Source organism: Pyxicephalus adspersus, chromosome 2, assembly GCF_032062135.1.
Source record: "Pyxicephalus adspersus chromosome 2, UCB_Pads_2.0, whole genome shotgun sequence".
Classification (NCBI taxonomy): Eukaryota; Metazoa; Chordata; class Amphibia; order Anura; family Pyxicephalidae; genus Pyxicephalus; species Pyxicephalus adspersus.
This window is the reverse complement of record NC_092859.1, coordinates 41,037,708-41,058,029: the sequence shown is the minus strand read 5'-3', so window position 1 is coordinate 41,058,029 and position 20,322 is coordinate 41,037,708. Positions and strand designations below refer to the sequence as shown.

At 37.4% G+C, this 20,322-nt stretch overlaps 1 protein-coding gene across 1 annotated transcript in view; it reads right to left on the bottom strand.

Moving 5' to 3' along the window:
• PDGFRB (platelet derived growth factor receptor beta) overlaps nt 1-20,110 on the bottom strand; it is a 74,246-nt gene extending 54,136 nt beyond the window's left edge. The window contains exon 1 of the mRNA XM_072400562.1: nt 19,649-20,110. The gene's annotated coding sequence lies outside the window, so the exon portion shown is untranslated. The remainder of the gene's footprint in view (nt 1-19,648) is intronic.
• Nucleotides 20,111-20,322: the final 212 nt, after the last annotated feature.

Genomic DNA, 20,322 nt, shown 5'->3' with positions numbered 1-20,322 from the left:
AAAAGTATAATATCTTCCAACACATGAGTATAAAGAGTCATGCCTGACTCATAGTACAGACCACAATGAACTAAAAGTAATCTTACTAATTAATTACATTTATGAAACATTACAATTTGCTGGAAATCTGTAATTTTGCATAATTACTATAGAATATTAAACTAAACTTTGATTGACAGTTCTCACAGTTATCAAAGAATCCTAAAAAATGCACTAGCTTTCTATATACACAAAATATTTACTGACAAGTTTCTAAATGGGAGTTTAAAGCTTCTGTGACTAATTTTACAACCGTATAGGGATTTGAAATATCATCCTATGTCTGGTTATCTACACATGGCCTAGATTTCACAATACTTTAAGTTAGCTATACAGGAGAAGATGGAAAGTACAGTAGTTGCTGAATCACACATTTTACAGGGCCACTAATGAACCACAGCAGAGCATGAAATAATTTTTTCCATAAAAAGAATACAAGATTTTTAAGGGCTTTGATCCAGGAATAACAGGTTTACAGCTTGGAGTGTGCCCAGACAATTGGTTCCTCTAATGGGTTGTCCAGATGGGCAAAACTTTGTTCTCCTTCTTGTTTAGTATGTCAGATGCTCACAGCTTTGATCTCACATGACTTCACAGTAAGCGGAAGGGTCCAGTAGCAGAAGGAAAGGAAACAGCACGTTTGAGGCATGCGCTTTTTGTTTTAGCTCATGTACAATACCCTGCAATGGATTCTGTGCACTGTAGCCTGCTAAATATTTTGTGTCAACTACATTTTAAATTTTGATGGCTTAAAATGATTGTGTATCCCACTCCAAAGGTAGAAGTTCCATATACTGGTGCATAAAATCAAAAGTCAATGCAGTAATTAGTTTCAGGAGAAGTTCCACCATTTGTGTTTTGGTTACTTCTAGTAATTTATTGGTCAGAGAATAACTTTATTTGCATGGGGGGCAATTTCCTTTAGTAATCAAGTTGTTAAATTTAAAACCCATCTGTATAGTTTTGTTTGGCTTTGTGAATGTTACCACACAGTCAGGATGCTAAAAAATGTAGTTTGACATCTATTCTAGCTCTGACCATTGACCATCTCATTAGCTGAATTCAGAGATGAAGGAAAAATGTAATGAAGTGTGCAAGCACATTTGGCCAATTAAGCAAGTATTCTTTGTGCCACTTTGCTTCTATCAACTGGGCTTTAAGTGGTTGAACAGACTGTCAATAAACACCTATCCAAAGACTTTCTGACTTTCTCCTTCATACTGCTTGAAACAAACATTGAGCAATGTGGTCCCGTGTCCCATGGTGAATGCTACATGGGGACAAATAAGAAATATATCTTGAGCCAAAGTCCACATTGCTGAGCGTCTGGTCTCATAGGAGGAGGAAGAGGATCTGCACAGAGGTAACAAATTTAACCCTGTCATTCAGCCAAAATTTAATAATAAACAGGAAAACACTGAAATTAATAGCCATTTCACAAATGTTTTTTTACCTATCATTTGCCATATAGCAGGAAAATATTTTCAAAGATTTTGGTGATTATTGAAAAACAGGTGATTATTGAAAATCCTTTCCTTGGGTAGGATACAGCCGTAGAGACTTCTAAACTTTGGCAGATTTTTTTTTGCTATGGAGAGGATATAGGTAATATGTTTTTAAGTCACAGGACAAACACTTTTACAAGCAGGGATGATTAAATTAATATTGTGCTTCAATTTGCCAAAATATACCAACAAGGCAGTAAAATGCATAATTAATCTAGAAACCAGAAGTAGATTTATAAAGATGGCAGCACATTAGCCAAATCTACAGTGTGGCCTGAGTGCTGAGTGACAGAATGAACTTCCTTTATGGCCACACACTTAGCTAGTCTACTTGAGCACATTGTAGAATTTGGCACTAATAAATATAAAGCATAGCTGCTCAGTGTGGATGGTAATAGTATTTAAATACATAAACTGATTCTTAGGAAATGTTTGCATTAAGGCCACACAAAGTTTGGTTATAAACCAGCCAGGAAATGTGGAAATTACTGCAAGTGGGTGCCATAAAAGCATCTGCAAATAAAATCATCCCTTTTGGGGATTTCATTTAGCACCATTCAGGTGCAATAGTAATATTGACCTAATTAAAAAAACAAAAAACTTTCCAAGGTGACATAGATATTAATTGTTTGGAAGTATATGGCTACCAGCAGTCAGTACAGAAAGTAAACTACAATGAAAGTAAAATTAAATTTACAAACTTTGTATTATCACAGTTTTTTTATTAAAAAGACAAAAATATATATTTTACAATAGTAAAATATAAATGCATTGTAATGCGTGTAAAATATACATCAGATAAATACAAAAGATTCCTATAACAACTTTCAGTATAGAATTATACAAGAGAGAGAAAAAATAACCAAGTTACTGAACAAAGATGTATCAATAAATTAATTCACAGTTTTTATTATGTACGTAAAACCTGTGCCAAGACCCTGCAAAATATATATGAGGTTCCCTAAATTGCAAAAATAGTTCCTTCAACGAGGGTTGTCAGTTTATAAAAAATAAAAAATCTGATCTCAGGAAATGCTACGGTGAAAACTGGACACAGTACAATTAGTTGAATTTTCTTCTAAAAGGTACAAGCATCTATTAATAAATGTTCAAATTCCAACCTCTTCTCTGAGGTTCAGTCCCCAATTACTGCCCATAATAATATCACAACCAAGATTACAGCCATTATGTTACAGCTCACCCTGAGGATAGTGGCATTTTGGTGACGAGCTAAAACAAAAGCAGTGACATTTACTGTAAATGATAGAACTGAAAACATGGTGATGGTAAATACTTAACAATAAAACACATATAAAATAGTTCAAGCATTCTATGCTTGAACTATTGTATTGAAAACTATTGTATTGAACTGTTTTTTTTATTGGAAAAGTTTTAAAGTGAGGGAAAATTTCCTCAGCTGGGCAGGGACACATCGGCATAGTTGCACTGGTCTGCTTCTGCATAGTAAATTTAGGCCCACTAATGGCACCGCATGGTACTTGGTATTAACCCAACCATATTTTCAAACAGCTGACCATGGCTCCAATTTACCCATGTTGTAGACCCAATGATATATAGAGTAATCTATAGTTCCTGCAAGCTAATGCGTCATGGCTACAAGTTTTAGGATGCCAATAGTCTATTACAGTCCTAACACCTAAACTGTGGAGCTGAAGGGATTATTACACATAACAGTCAATTACACCTAAACTGTGGAGCTGAAGGGATTATTACAGATAACAGTCTATTACACCTAAACTGTGGAGCTGAAGGGATATTTTCACAAGGCTATCCTGGAGTTGGTTCCATTGGCTTCCAATTCTCTGGTATCCATTTCACCTTAGAATCAAATTCAAACTCCTGTGCTTTGCCTTTAAATCTCTCCACAGCTCTTGTCTCACCTCCTTTTCTTACCTGCTAGAAAATACACTACACCTAGATGCTCTCTTTGTCCCTCCAATAACCTACTAGTGACTTCCTCTCCCATAACCCTACTATAATATATTAACTACTCCAAGACTTTTCTAGAGCTGCCCTGACTCTCCGGAATGCTCCTCCTTGTCTTATTCGGCTTGCTCCTACTTTCTGTTCATTTAAAAGGGAACTCACACCTATCTTGTAAACTTTCCTGCCAGTCTTCTTCTGTCTCTTAAACCAGCGGTCACCAACCAGTGAACCGCAAGAAACATTTTTGGGGTCCATGGCTCTGGTCGGTGCACCCCCGAATGGGGTCAGGAGAAGGACCCCGCTGGGGGGGGTTTCCCAGAGCCACGGACTACGTCCACTGTACAGTTCATAGGCTTGGGGAAGTGGTGGGCTGTGTCCCTGCACACAACCAGCCCACTCTCCCATCGCAGGCTCAGATCTGCATTGGGAGAGTGGGCAGGGTTATGTCATCATGACGTCAGTATGAGGAGGTTTCTTCGCATGCGCAGTCAGGAGGCAGTAATTTTAGTGGTCCGCAGAACTGAAAAGGTTGGCGACCATTGTCTTAAACCCTTGCTACTAACACACACCTCTGATTGTGTGCTACTTCTCTCCTATTGCCATATAAGTACTGTTTATTATTATTATTATTATTATTATTAATAATAATAATAATAATAATAATATAAAAATACATTCACAAAGAGAAAAAAAATTAATTGAAGACTTTTTTGTTTTGTTTTTGCATCCAAAGAAAATGGTTTACAAAATTCTACTGTAAAAAGCCTCCACAATCTGAACAGAAAAGTAGTTTCAGTATGAAAGTCTGTCCCCTTCAAGCATACTGCAGAGACTACGCTTTACCTTCTCTTTGGAAGCAGTGGTGTCTCTGTAGATGTTCACCACACCATTTGCTCAAAATCAGAATATGACAATCAACAAATGACATGAACTTTGAGTTTGCTGAGCTAATACAACAGGGGTTAGTTTGGACCAATATAGAAAGGCCACTGCTCCCTAAAGCCATACCACGAGAAGGCCCAGTGATACTCTCCATGCCTAGGCAAGCACACAGGAAACCAGGATGTACAGTAAGTGTTTTTAACAATTTTCTTTCAGTGTTTGTTTTTAAGTTGACTTGTAAGTAAAAATGAAACAGCAATAAATATCCCTTCCTCTTCTAGACAGGGCTGTGTAATTATCCAGACAATATAAACAGAAATACAAATCCTATGGCTGGTAAAACAGCTCCACTATATGTATTTTATCTCTTTTTTACCTGTCTGGATTTCGATTTTAGGCTATTTTATTTTTCTGCTTTGCCTTTTAAGAAAACCACCCTGCCTGCCAGCTAGCTTTGGAGGGCACCCTTGGCCGCGTTTTTGCAAACTCAGTTCTTTTTTCGGTTACCATAGTGACGTGGAATGGTAGTTTTGCTTTTTCCTGGCCTCGATTCACAAAATCCCACAGGCAAACATATTTTTAGTACAAATAGGACAGTGTGTCTCGCCAGTTAAAACAATTCATACATGAATGTAACGATTTAACAGTGCCAGTTACCGAACCTCACCGATGTTAAGGTTTCAGACAACTTTCAATTAAATCATGAAGAGCAAGGCCCAGAGAAGGGTCGGAATCATGAAGGATTACAGGCAAAAGCCACTTTGCTCCCTCTCCCAAATTGTGAAAACAGCATCGCTTTGGCTGAGGGCGACTTTTGGCCTTGCAGTGGATTATGCTGTCTGCCGTCTCCCTGTACTTCTGAAGTGTGTCTTGTTTCGCAGTGTTTATGTTTCTTGGCTCGGCTTTCTTTGCTGGATGTGTGAAAATGTTTATTATTTGTCTTCCTAACTACGCATGTGAACAGGCGCCTGTTTGAAGACGCTTTAAGGTCACTTTTTTTGTTTGTAGTTTAAGGTCATGTGCACTCAGATTATTCAAATTTATGCTTATTTCCTAATGGAGAAGACAAGACATTTACTCAGCTATAAGGACATCTTCGTGAATTCCTGTGGGGAGTCTAGGAGGTAGAATGGGACTGCTTTAGAAATGCTAGAGCCAAAATGGATGAAAATGACCACTGGAAGAAGAGGAGATGGTGATATTATAGGAGATATTAAAATATTTAAGTAAACACTTTCTTGGTGTTTTAACGTGGTTACTTGCATTTAGCATGTAGCTAAAGTAAATATATACCACTAGACTAGTTTGGGATTTAAACAGAATTTTTGGTAGATTTACATTCACCAGCTTCCAGAAATGCATCATCCAAAAGGCAAAGCAGGTAGCAGCCTAAGACTTTGTACACACATTAGATGATTGTTGCCTGGATGATTGATAAATGATTGTGGTAATCTCGAGCAAAAATAGTTCCCCAATGTCAAATATCAATCCTGGTGGATCAATGAACGACCAAGCAGAAATGAGTGCTGTACTTTACTGTAAAGGAGAGCAAGGTCGGTTGTCGCTCAGTCATCCTCCCCACTTCCCTCTTTAAAGAATCAAAAGGTACAGTGCTTGTTCATTCTAATGTCACTAGAAACAATAAAAAAATATTAATCTAATGTGTGTACTGCCCTAAACTCAATGGGAATAGTAGAGGCCAGGCTGCAGCCATCATTTCTCCAGTAGTTATCCACAGGATTAGAACATTTGTGCACCTGTCACTTCACATGGGAGGATGTACAGTTGGTGCCTGATGGGGCCACAACAATAGACAATGCAAACAGGGCAAATTCTCTGCACCTATTACAATTTGTATCATTGTTTATCACCTTGAAGTTGTTCTCTCCCGTAGTACCCTACAGAATAAGCACACAGACCTCAAAAGCAGGGCAGGAGGGAAGCATGTCCTTGAGATTCACAAATCACTAATTACATTCAAACTTTGAAGGTGGGTTTAAATATTAGGGGGTGAATGAAAAATGAACACTAGGTTTTGTTGCATCAGACATTCTATGTGTGATGGGCACCAAGGTCACTAGATTACAGGCTAACTGGAGTGGGTGCAATGGTACAGTACTGCAATGCAGGAATAAAAAACTGATGCTACTGAATCCAAAGGATTAAAGAAACTGTCTTTTTGCCTAAAGAGAACAAAATTCACTTACAAGAACAACCTCCCACACACTGATATTTATTTAGTTTACCCATGCTCCTCAACCACTCCATTCCTCGCCAGGGAAATTCGGGGAGGTAAACAACTTTCTTTTTTACCTCACATTACAGTATCCAGGCCAGGTGTTCATAAACACTTTAACATTTTAAGATTTGCCCAATATAATTTTACAACATCAATAAAAACACAATTCAATTTGAAACCATGTCTTTTTAGATATAGGTTTGACTTCTTATGAATAAACATTTTGGACAATAATTTTCTGCATCCATGTTTTACCCCAAGACTGTCCAACTCTAGCCCTTGAGGACCACATACAGGCCAAGATTCTCATATGAACAGGGCCACTTTCTGACTTTGTAAAGCACACTTTTCTGCCAGTTGGTGAAACACTAAAAATGTCTGCATAAAATGGCCCTCGAGGACTGGATTTGGGCAGTGCTGTTTTAACTGAAGGTTGCAACTGAGGCTGCTTCTCAAGTCTTCAAGCATGTTTGATTCTTAATATACAGTTTGCACACCTATCCCAATTAACAATTTTGCCAACGTTTTACTGTAGTCCACCTAGGTGAACAATTTAAGTGCAGTAGGCACCCAATAACTGACTTTTCATTCAATTTACTGTCAGCCTAAAGTGAACACACAAGTAGCTTCCCACTATGGCAGCTCCAAAGAAAATGAATAGGGGCAGCAATGAGTGGTACCAGTACTCCTCACTGCCACCAGCTGTCAAATGTGCAAACACTGGTTCTTTAAGTGACCAATCAGCTGGCAACGAAACAGCTGCCTGGAGCCGCCCTGGATGGCTTGATCCCATAGCAGGTTTAAACTCGCCTTATTTCCATTTCAATGCTACTGTCGTTCCTAGAAACATGAATATTATGTACAGAGGTTTTCCTACCACTGAGGTGTCAGCCACTAAATATGAAGGCTTAATGAAACCTGGCTGTGTGTCTTGGGGGTATGTGAGGACGAAGTTGAAAAATTCTATAAGCTGCAGCAGAACCTAAGGTTCTTTGTTGGCAGATTCATAATAGTAGCACTGTTTAAACACAGCAACAGTTGTATGCCTTATGCCTGGATGTAACACACTCCTTTGTACAAAATTACATTAATTAGGTACTTCAATTAATACCAAACCTAATACCAAAGTCCTTTATATAATTTAATTCAGCATTAAAGTACAAATCAAGTGATGCACAAACTGTATAAAAAAAAAAAAATCTTACTTTTCTTCCCAAGGCTAAGGAATACAAACTGACAAAGTTTTTAACTTGTCCCTATCTAAACCTTAAATAAAATTGTGCTTTATTAGGATATTCAGAATTAATTTATATATCAATACATGGCTGAAAAAATAGGTAATGCCCATTTCTACAATCCAGTTGTTTCCAAAAGCCAGATCCACTATATATCAAGTAATGAATCTCATATATCCAATAGTCAATGTGACCTCACACTGGACAGTGATAAATGCCAAACAATGCATCTGTTTGCTTTTGTTATTAAGCCCATTACCCACCACTGTGCACCTGTCTCTATATGTCATAACCACTGCGCCCAATGTGAGTCACTACCCAGCATGGCACAGGTGCATTGTAGGATAATGATGGCCTGATTCAGTAGGTATAGTAAAGTGAATGCTATGCAGTAAATCAGAGGGGTGGATTTACTAAAGGTCTGTGCTTTTAATTGATTTAGGAGGGTTTGCATTGCTATACAAGTTCAAAAGAATGCAAAACCTGCTTAAAGCGGATCAAATATACCTGTCAATGATATATGTGTAATTCCAGAAGCTTGTCAGATGATAGATTTATACAAGTCCAGTGCAGGAGGTTGGGTACTTTAAAAAGGATATGTTCATTTGATAGTAAATAGGGTGTTCACATTTAAGACTGTAAGCTTTTCACGGCAGGGTTCTCACTTTCTTCTGTATATGTCTGTCATTTGCAACCGCTATGCAATGTACAGCACTGTGTAATATGTTAGCGCTATATAAATACTGCTTTATAATAGTAATAATCGTAGGTATTACTTTTAAAACCGCCCATGTCATTTTCCAGAGCAGGATTTTTAATGGTGACATGAATAAAACCTAGCCATGTATTATAAATCGAGACGATCATTTGTAGTATGCAGAACATGTGACAGGGTGACAACTCAGACAAACAAATGGTATACAGTATGGCTGCCCCACAAAAGGAAAAAGCCTCAAGAAATAAAAAAGCCAGAACTTCTTAACAGAAGTATAAGGTATTAATAAATGTTTAAACTGAAATAGAAAAATGAGAAAAATGTAAAAGCTTACACAAGATTTTATTCAATTACATTAACAAAGAAACCCGTAAAGATATCAACTCAATCATCATTTTGAGCATCAACTCAAAATGCATCATAACCTAAATACTTGTTCCAAGACTCGGAGGACTTTGAAGTCCTTGGATCAACATGGCAGCCAGACAGCTAACATCTTCATGAGTGATCAGCCTACATATTTCATTCAATATAAGTTTCCTTTAAAACATGCCCAGGAATCCATCTCGCTTGTGTTGGAAGGAAGGAAGTGTATTATTTTCCATGATTGCATAACAAGCAAGTTAATTGAAAATGACTCATTACATTGCAATGCATAGACTTATTAATGTTCAGTGGTCCAATCACAGTGTAAAGAGGTGTTATGGGTTTTGGGGAATGCAAACTGAAATTCTTTTTCCCCCATGTGCCAGCCGCACGTCATGGACTCAGCAGAAATGTAAAGCAACTGCAGCAAAGAGCGCTGCACACTGAGCGTCAGCCAAGACCATCAAAGCACCAGACAAAAGTACAAAGACAAAGAGCCTGACTGTCCTGATTCCATAGAACATCTGTTATTGCTTCATTGAAAATAATGGATTGGTATCCCATGAGAAATAGAGGCTAAGCTTAGTTTCCAGGTCGATTTCATGGTTCATGTATGAGTTGGTTTTATTTCCAACTTTTTTTTTTGCCTATTACAGGAGATGACACATAACAGTATGTATTTCTTGTTTTATTTAACAGAGGCATTTCCCAGATGTAAATGTCAAACTAGCAAATGTTGCAACATTCTTAAAGGGTCAATCTACCCAAAGTAATATTTAAGTTATAAAAGAAGAAAAATGGGCTGAGTCAGCCTCTGAATTCTTAGAGATTCTTTAGCAGTGAGATCTCTCTGCCAAAATATCTAAATGTTTCTATCCACCTAAAAATGTTGGATATCCTAAGTTTTACAAGGAAGTGTTCCTTAATATACAATTTACCTGTGGAACTAAGAAACCTTCATAATGGTAGCAGAATGTGTACAGACCTTAAAGCTCCATCACACATATCACCTAAAAGGTTCATGAGATGTAAGAAAGCGTCATATATTTGTACCCAAAACCTTTTTTCTGGATAGTGTAGGAAAGGGTTAAAACCAATATTAAAGGAAACCTCCCAAAGTTAGGGGAGTCCTCTTTTGTCCATGGAACCCATTGGAGGATTTCCTTCTGCTTTTTGTTAAGTTTCTTTCTTATTTACAGTGATCACTGCCACAGAGCAGAGAGAGAGGAGGAAATAGAGTGGGGAACACAGAACATATTTTTGTCAGAAAGTAAGTCTGTCAGAAAGTTTAACCATTTCCCACCCCCAAAATTATATTTTTTCATATAAAGTAATGATTAAGAAAAACACTTACAATGTACATACAAATGTACTGTATTATTTTGCATTGGAGAAGAAATCACAATTCTCCCCTTGCCCCTTGTAATGCTTCCATCTGCTTTTCTCTGCAGAGGGAGAGGATCAGTCATCATTGCTTAATGTTATATTGTATGTTTATTATAATTGTATTATCAATTATAATGTTATAACATATAACTTGTACAGTTTTTGGTTATTTTAACAAATGTCTAACACAAATCATCTCCTGAACTATTGGGGATCAAAAGAAGGGATCAAAAGAAGGTGAAAATGTGCTACCAAGAAAAGAGCAATAATGTGAACTTCTTGCCCTGGGTAAATAGACTGATGACAAAAAGCTAGAATCAAAATGGTAACTGTATGATTGCCCATGCAAGGTAGAACAGTGGCTAGAATTGATGCCTGGTTGGAGGTTTAGGGTTTAATCCTGATATGGACACTGAGGGCCTGATTTACAAAGCTCTCTAATGCTGGGGCAGGTACACTTTCATCAGTAAAGCTGGGTGATCCAGCAAACCAGGAAGGGATCTGGTCCAGGATTTAAAACATTTGCAAATTACTTTGATGAAATCCATTCCAGTGTTGCTAGACCACCCAGCTTCACCAATGAAAGTGTATTCTCTCCAGCCTTGGAGAACTTTATTAAATCAAGCCATGAGGGTGCATGCATAATATGTAGAGTAGTATGTCTGTAATAAGTCTTGCCTATCTGCCCCATTGCTTTTGTCTCTTGCACTTGACAGCAATTCCTATTTGTCAAAACAACAGCCATTAACTGCTATGTAAATAGGATACTTATAAACATTTTCAGATATAAGCCAGAGCTTTATAACATAACATTGTTACTTTTGTATCTACTCTGTTTCATTTATCTTCAGAGATCAAAGGAATGAGATGTATTTTGTTTTATTCAGTTGAAATTTGATTGGATTAAGAATAGTGAGGAATTCCTATTGAGTACATTCACCTGGGTCTCCAGCTTCTTCCCACAATGTGAAAACAATAGTGCCGAGTTCTTTTGCTTCTGCCATATCTCTCTCCTTACCCTTGTACAGCATGTGTCTGATTTATGAAAGCTCTCCAAGACTGGAGAAAATAGAAAATCAAAGGAGAACCTGAGTGATGCAGCAAATCTGGAATGGATATAATTAAAAAAATGTTAGTTGTTAAATGTTTTCAATCCTGGATCAGATCCATTTCTGATTTGCTGAATCACTCAGGTCATCCCACGATAATGTATCTTCTCCAGTCTCGGGGAGCTTTCATAATTCAGGCTCTATGTGTCCACCTGTGTGACTGTAAAAAGTATATTGTAATAAAGGTTTGACAAAGTAGGATTGTTCTATTGGTTCCTTATGAAAAATAACTAATGAGAATAAATCTGTGTATTCTGCAAGTAAAGAGGAAAAAACTGGCTATATATTGGCTGTACAAATAGAAGAGCCAAATCATTGTAAGCAATTACAGCATAATAGTTCCTATCACGTCCTGGACAGGCAAACTGAGTGCTGAGTGGCCAGATGTTTCCAATATGGATAAAAATTTGCAAAAAGGGCTACTTTGACAAAAACCTGGAACTGATTTGGCCACGCATTCTTTTTTATGGCCAAATATAAAAGATTCAAAAGATTGGCTTAAAGTTACACACTATTTTTGTTGAGAATAAAACAACAACTCCCTCCAGGTGAACTTTATACACTGCAAGGATTTAATCAATCTTACATTCTCTTCTTTAAAAGCAAATAATGTTGCTTATGCACAGCTGACTGCTAAGTAAGAGAACCTGTCATCTGTATTACCATCAGAAATGATCAGTGTTGTAACAAGAGCAGCCTAAACATTTCTTTAGCTTAAAACAGAAATGTATTGTAGAAAGTAACAGGTGATCTATTTTGCAATAAAACATAATCACCTGCCTGATCGCTCCCCTCAACTGTCAAAATCACTGAGCTTCACATGCACTGGGATACCTGGCACATTCTGGCTTCCCTTGCACCTGTCGGGACTGACTGAACTCCCATGCACCTTTGCCAGAAGTTACGTCATCCTGGCCCAGCCAATCAAGATGACTGAAGATTGAAACAAGGAAGAGAAGAAGGAAAAAGATGGCGGCACCAGCAGTGGAACAGGTCAGTGTATTTTTAAAAAAAAAATGTGATCAGGCAGTTTAAATATATTATATTTTAGAACAGTCATAACCTGTCCCCTCTGCAATAAAGGACCTGCCAGATGGCAATTTTTTGATCAAAGGGTTCAGTTCTGATTTAGGGCCCAGAACATATGATCAGATTTGTTGCCAACTGTGTGCTCAGCCAGTGACATTTTGTGCTCATCAGTTCTGATCATGTTTTGTTAAAACATCCCTTAACACTGTTTGTATAATTTTCCTGAGACAGAAAGTAAAAAAATAAGGAAAGTACACTCTGAAAAATGGTATCATCAGTTTAGTTCATTAGGTTTGTGTATGGGGGGGGGCTTTACAGAAAATAAGGTCTGGTAGGAGATCGAACTTATATTAACTAAAACTGAAATAAAGCTCTGGTCCAATAAATGTTTACCAGCTATTGAGTTCTTTCTGCCAAGAAATAATCCTAACAAATAAAACTGGGTAACTTGTAAAATTACTTTAACTATATGATGCTTCAAAGTCAGGAATTGTTAAGCTAGTCTGGTATCTTGGGGGGATAAAACAAACTCTCCATATTGTGGAGTTAATACAAAAATCAGACAGGAAAAGTGAGACATGGAATTTATACTGGCATATTTATGATCTCTATCATGCTTTCATTTATCCTATGGCATTATAATATATATATATATATATATATACATATAAATATATATATATATATATATATATATATATATATATACATATATATATATATATATATGTATGTATGTATGTATAGTTTTCTCATTTATCCTTAACGCGCATTTAGGTGTGTTTAATATGCATTTTTTTTAAATGCAGCCATATGCAGAAAAGTATTTAAAAGTGTAAGTAAATCTGAAAAATAATCCTTTTTTTTCTTTTTGGCAAAATACGGGGAAAGAAAAACATAATGACTTTTCCAGAAATATTGTTAACCTTTTGAGAACAGTTGATGACATACCAATGGACTGGCACATAAAGCACTGTGGAATATGTTGGTTATATAAATAAAAGTTAGAAATACTATGATATCAGGGATCCTATGAACTTTCATTGCTTTCTGCTGTATTAAAATCTCAACAGTGTTATCAGTTCTGCATAGTTTTCCATAGTTCATCCACACTCTGTGTTATGGAGATAAGTAGATGTGTTCTACAGTGTAGCCAAGCCTTTCTCAACCTTTTTACCCTTGAATAACCCCTAAAAAAAAGTTAGGATTTTAGGGAACCCCCGCTAAAATAAATTTAGAAATATACCCCTTATATTGATGGTCAGTGTGAAAAATGTCCCCGTTACTGTGGTGTTCCCCTTTAAACCGGTGAAAGTCATAGCTCAAGGAACCCCTGCAACCTCTAAAAGAACCCTAGGGTTCCGCAGAACCCTGGTTGGGAATGGCTGATGTAGGGTGACAACTATGCCCCTTCATGGATATGGTACAATAATGGAGCATTGCCACGAGAGACACTATCACCACCTGAAAAAAATATAAAAAAAAAAATGTAACTTTTCATTCTCATTCACTTTTGTTCTAGACAGTACAAACACTTAGATGCAAGTTTATCCATTGTATGTGCATTTTTTAGTTTTGAGCTGTTTTTCCTAATTTCATAAGGAAACTGCATAAGTGATAGGTCTGTTTCAAGCTTTTGGATCCAGATGAGTATCTTTCCAACCTTTAAATAATTATTGCTTTGGCTCAGAAAAGGCTAGGAAAAGAAAGGGGATCTCCAAGATTCTGGGAATCAGATTTTTGTGAATAGGACATCATTCTTGCACTGTGACTGTAAAACAATGAATCAGATACATCAGTGGACGACATTTGTTGTTTTATACTACATACTGTATATAAACACATATGTGGTTTACTTATTTAACTATGTATTGTATATGTATGCTTAAATAAATATATATTTAAAATTATTTTATTTACTTTTTTAAATTATATAAATATAAAATAGTGTAGATGAATGCTTTGAGTACATACAAGTTTCAGCTATATGGAAGAAGTTTGTTGTGGACAGAATACACTGGGCATCATTTACCCAATATGATCCATTAGGGCTTCAATGGATAGTATATGTCAAGACTAATCTAATCTAAATTTTTCTATTTTTGGATAGAGTGGAGAAATGTTGGAAATATTGTCAGATTTTATTTGTAGGGATCCCCAAACTTCCTGGTAACAACTCTGGGAACAGATATATAGACACTACATTTTGACCCAGATGATCACTGATATTCCACTGGGTTTAACTAAAATCTTGTGTCTGTACACAATTATAGAATACCTGATCATGATCATGTGCTAGTTGTGCTTTATTATCACACAATATTGAGCAAATAAAGTGAACACAAGATCACCCTATTTAATAATATTCACAAAATATAAATGTTTACACGGTGCATGTTCACACCATTATGTTGCAATAATTGCAATGCTTCATGTATAGTGATATGTACTGCAATACCATTCACTTTTAATGGCATCCTAATGCATCTAGAAAGCACACATGAGCTATAGCACACCACAATGCACAATGGGGGTTGTTGGATGGTACAGAGCATGTATTACTATAATGAAAGTTGGTGTGAACTGGAAGTGAGCTGTTTCCTACCACTTTTGCAAATCCTGCTCATAGTCTATCAACCTTTTGTCTTGCATTAAAGAGACACTTCTTTCCCACAGATTACAAAATGACCATGGCCGTAAAAGTGCCCCTCAACCTATACTCACCATACCTGGCCTCCTTTGGTCATGTGATGTGCAACTGGTTGCTAGACCAAACCATGGATGGAATGGAAGCAATAGGAAGCAACTGTAAGGTTAGCATATGGTGGTCCAAGGGAGCACATTAAAATAGCGGGCATCAAAAAGCATGGGCAAGGTGATGAGTACTTTGAAGTACATGGGTAAGATGGCACTGCCTTTGCAAATATTTGTAAAGCAAAGACTGTGTGTATACAAAACATTTAAAAAACATATCAAAAATATAAACAATTAAACAATACCTAAAACCTAATTCACCCAACTTTGTTATGTTTTTTCCTATCAGTTAGCCAGGTTCTGCAAGTACAAAAGGTTATGTGCCAAAATCCATTGTAATGAAATACAATGCACCTTTCATTGGTGTGACTTATTAAACTGATGAAATAGTTTCTATGGATATTTTGCACTACGTAATTATTTAACCTGACAAAGCAAATTCAATTAAAATTGTTTTTATTCATTCAGGCATGTTTTGTATAGAGGTGCGTAGGAAAAAAGTCCTGTCTGCTAACATACCTTTCTGCAATCATCTGTCTTGGTTTTCGTGGTCTAGATCCCCATTGTCAGACTTTACCTCACTTAACTTTATCATTTATGATATCACTTGTGTCATTTGGCTGATTATAGTTTGTTATGTATCATTTAGGCATTTATAACTAATAATTTATACTGTTTCATCTTCTTCAGCTCCAGAAAAATATATGGTCCTGGTGAACATTATCATTGAGCAAGAAGCTGATAGGAAATCCGAAGTGTTATAGATATCATCATGGATTTAAATGGTGCCAACAAAAATTGCAGTGCTTTACAAAGCCATTCAGAAGAGCTCACAATCAAATGTCTTAACCACAGTCTAGGGCCAATTTTGTGGTGAAGCCAGTAAACTTTCCAAACTGTGAGTGGACATACCTGCAAACATGGAGAGAACATACATATAGTGTCCAGGCCAAGACTGCAAGTTAGGACGTTAGTGCTACAAGCAAGAGTGCTAACCACTGAGCCACTGTACAAATCAATCATCCATGGAAAAGGTACCAATTGTAGGTTCTGTAGCACAAAAACTATTCCGCTACTACCAGAAGGCAACATATTGCTGATCTGGGCTGTGAAGGAGAAACGTTTTTTTCTTTGCCTTGTTTAGCAATATTTTTCCGGAGTTGTAACCGGAGATAAGTCTGACACAGGCCAAAATCTACAAGAACGTTCTACCCCTGATCCCCCCCCCCCCCAACTCTATTATATTTTAATGTGTGTTCAACTATGGAAGAAGCAAAAGTGTCACTGAGAGTAAAAAGCAGTGGACATCTTTATATATCTGATCATTGGAACCTGCTACTATACTTGTACAACATGCCCACCGCACGCATTTCACAACTTACATTTCATTTTCATCTGTCAATCTGGCAAATCTTCAATGAAAAAAATCAGTTGCTTCCTAAATTAGATGCATTACTTCCCCCCCATACACACAAAATGTTCCAATACACAGCCCGTTCCTGTGTGGGATCAGTGGGAATGAGAACTTTATGGGAAGCCTTGGATGCTCTTTGTTACTGGTGGATAGTATTTAGTGCTTGCACAGGTGTCCTTTTCACCCTGAACACATTCACTGACCATTACAGACAGCACAGAGCTACAACAACAGTTACCAGGATACAATACATCCAATTCATGAAACAAACAAACCAGATCTAACAGTAATAGACTTTCAGAGCTATTTAAGAAAACTATTTGCAGATCTTCTGCAGTACTGATTGACGTCATTTTCCCAGGCTGGGAGGCACGCTGCTTGTCATTGTCACTTCTCAGCTTTAAAAGATTAACGTCTAAAAGTAGCAGACTGACTGTGTGACTGTAACCTGTCCAAATTTCAATAATCCTTATCCTGGGTATAGGATAAATGCCTTATTGTTTAGTGGTGTTCTTTATAGAAGCATACATTACTGAACTCTTTTAAATTATAAAAGATGCAGATTACTACAGCTCCAAATTAAAAAATACTTTTGGTGTGGTATAAACTTTTACAGTCTATTTATCAGTCTGATAGGGGGAAGCAGCACAGGAAGCCAGTCATTTGTAGAGTAGTGCAAGATAGGTGATAGGAGTGGCAGTGAAAGTGGCAGAGAAAAGTGGCAGAGAAATAAGCTTTATAGTCTGCTGCTTTTCCTTTCACTGTCCAGTCACCGGCATGGAAGGGGCAAGTTGTACTTAATTACATTGGTGCTGTTTGGCATGGCAAAGCTGCATTAATCTTAAGGCTAAATAGTAAGACATAAAAATTCTTTTGCAAGTATATAGGATCCTATATAAACAATATACTTGTTGTTTTTAAAGGGGTGAAGGTTTAGAACATCCAACTTTATGGCTGCCTGCCTGCAAAGAAGATTTATCCTCCTTGACATAGTAACCAGGAGGTAAAATAGGAAAATCCATTTCTGAGTTGCGACCCATCCAAACACTCCTGATGCTGCCTAGCAGGTTGTCTAGATCACTGGTAAACAGAATTCCACATTTTGGCAGGTTAGGCATTGCCTATATTTATATTCAGCTGTTTGCCTAGTGACCAGCTTTAGACAATGATGGTATTAAGGGACATATTTTACTATTTCATCATCAACTTTTGTCAAAACAGTTCAGAATGTAAGAGGTGAAGAATGCTATTATGACACTTAATGTGCCATTTCATTGTATTTACAAATTAGGAGGCTTAAAGAGACCCCATCACTACCTATTTACAGCTCATTGTTCTCCTCACTGGAGGCTCTAACATAGGGAAGAAAAACCTTGCATCTACCAAGATGGCGGCCTCCATGGGGACACAGTGTGAAGCAAGGATTGGAAAGTCAGTAATGGGGAGATATTGGGTAATAGTAATGTGCTCTATTCCAGGCTTTTTTTTTTTAAAATTACAGCTTCCAGAGCTGATTCCCCCTTTTGGAAATAAACCAACACATTAATCTGAGTGAAGTTTCTGATGACATTTGTTTGTGTCACCTAATTCATCAGACCACCGACTTACATCTAGCTGTAGAGTTATCCATCAATTCCACAAACCATCAGCTGTCTTTACGCTGCATTCCCCCTGCCCGGGGTTCATACACATTCCACTATGTCCTCTCCCCTAGTGGGCTATCAGTTTGCCTCTTCAGACATTCAGGCATTTGTTTAAAAAAAGGCATCTGCAACTGCCAAAAAGTTGTGAAATGTAATAACGTGCCTTTAAATACAATCCAAATCTTACAAACAAGGCGTCACATTAATCTGGAGCCTGGCCACTGTTGCTCACCGAAAGGGCAAGTAAACAATAACAGAGTCTTTATTTTGTTTCTTTTTGCTCTGGTAATTATATCAGTAATCATTGTCTCCAGATCTCTGCAGACTATAGATCAATGTGGGAGATGTTCTGTAGTCCCAACATAATCTTGTGGTATTCTTCATCTAAGGATGGGTAAGCTGCAATATGTTACAGGTGAAGTATTTTAAATTCAAAGCACTCATAGCTAGGGTAGAGCAGGAACAAATGTGTGCCAACATGTACTGCTCGGCTTTACATACACACATAAACACAACAGTGGGAGGGGAGAGCAGAAGGACCGAAAGATTAGCTTATCAGTCTTCTGCTTCTCCTTTCACTGTCTAATGACAGTCTCTGGAAGGGACAAGACCTGTCAGTGTTAATCAGGTCTTCAGCCCTGGCGTCTTCTTCACTGCCCAGGTAAGAGTGTCACCATCACTAATAAACTTTATGTGTACTATAAGCACATAAATAGGAGGAGGCAGCAGAGGGATAGAAGGATGAGCTAATCGGTCTACTACTGCTCCTTTTGCTGTCCAGTAATAGGCTGGAGGAGGGACAAGACCTGTAAGTGTTACTTAACTTCAGCAGAGAAAAATCAGGTCTTTTGCCCTCAAATCAGAACTGTATGAACAGAAATGTAAAATGAATGATATATAGATAGATAGATAGATAGATAGATAGATAGATAGATATTTCATTTCTGTATTTAGCTGTTTGTCTGGAGTTCAGCTTTAAAGAGAGATTAGCACGGTGGCCAGGCAACTGGCATTTGTAGAATTGGATGATGGTAATAACATCCTCCATGTTGCTCACATGACAGGTAAATTGTTCTATGTTTTAGGTAATATAAATGTGGATTTGATGTCTATATATATAAATCAGTTTCTTACACATACACATTTCTCATGCTATATATAAAAAAAAATAAAACAAGGTATTTGACCAATACAAGCTTCATTTTCACCATCATTCCAGTTTTTGTAAACTGAGACCAGAAAGCAATGCAGTCACTTCTATTCACCACTGTCCTGCATAGCTGACTTTCCATTTCATTTTCATTATGTCAGTCCCAGACATTCCAAGATACGTGCGTTCTGTCAAACAACAACGTCCAGAAACGTTCGCTCACCGCACAACTTACCCCAATCGCTGCCTTTTATATCTTTCTTTGAGACATCCAAAAACACCGTCTATTCCTTGTCTTGTCTGACTTTCTCCGCCGAGGTTTGGGAGTGAATTTTTTTCACAGGCTGGAATGTTTCACAAACTTTTCCACTGGATTTATAGGAGAGAGATCCGGGAAGAAAGAGGAAAAAAGTGGATCACCTTGCCAAGATCTTGCGGATAGGCTAGGGAAACATACCAGAGCAGCATCTTAGAGTTCAAACACTTTTTGAAAGTTTTTGTTTTGGTCCAAACTGACTTAAAGGTAGAAAAGGGGGGTGAAAAAACTTTTTGTCTTAGTTAAAAGTTGCCTTGTCTTGCTTTGATGGCAGCTGGAAATGATTGGAAAAGCTAAAGAAGCTGACAAAGAAAACAGTTCTGCCTCCTCAGCTGTACTGTCTGACTCCTCACTCTTCTCTTGCTCTTTTGGTATTGCTGCTCCTCCCCACCCCTTGCTCTCCCCTCTGTGTGAGTGTGACTGAGTCTGTTTTCAATTCAGCCTGATTTTCCCTGTCCTTTTTTTCTCCAGTTTTTTTGTCTCAGGATATGAGGGGATGTTTAAAAATCCATGACTGCTGCCAGCTGCTGACTCATGGTTTTATTGGAGGCAGATAGTATTATTACTGATGATACCAACTGACCTGTGGGTCC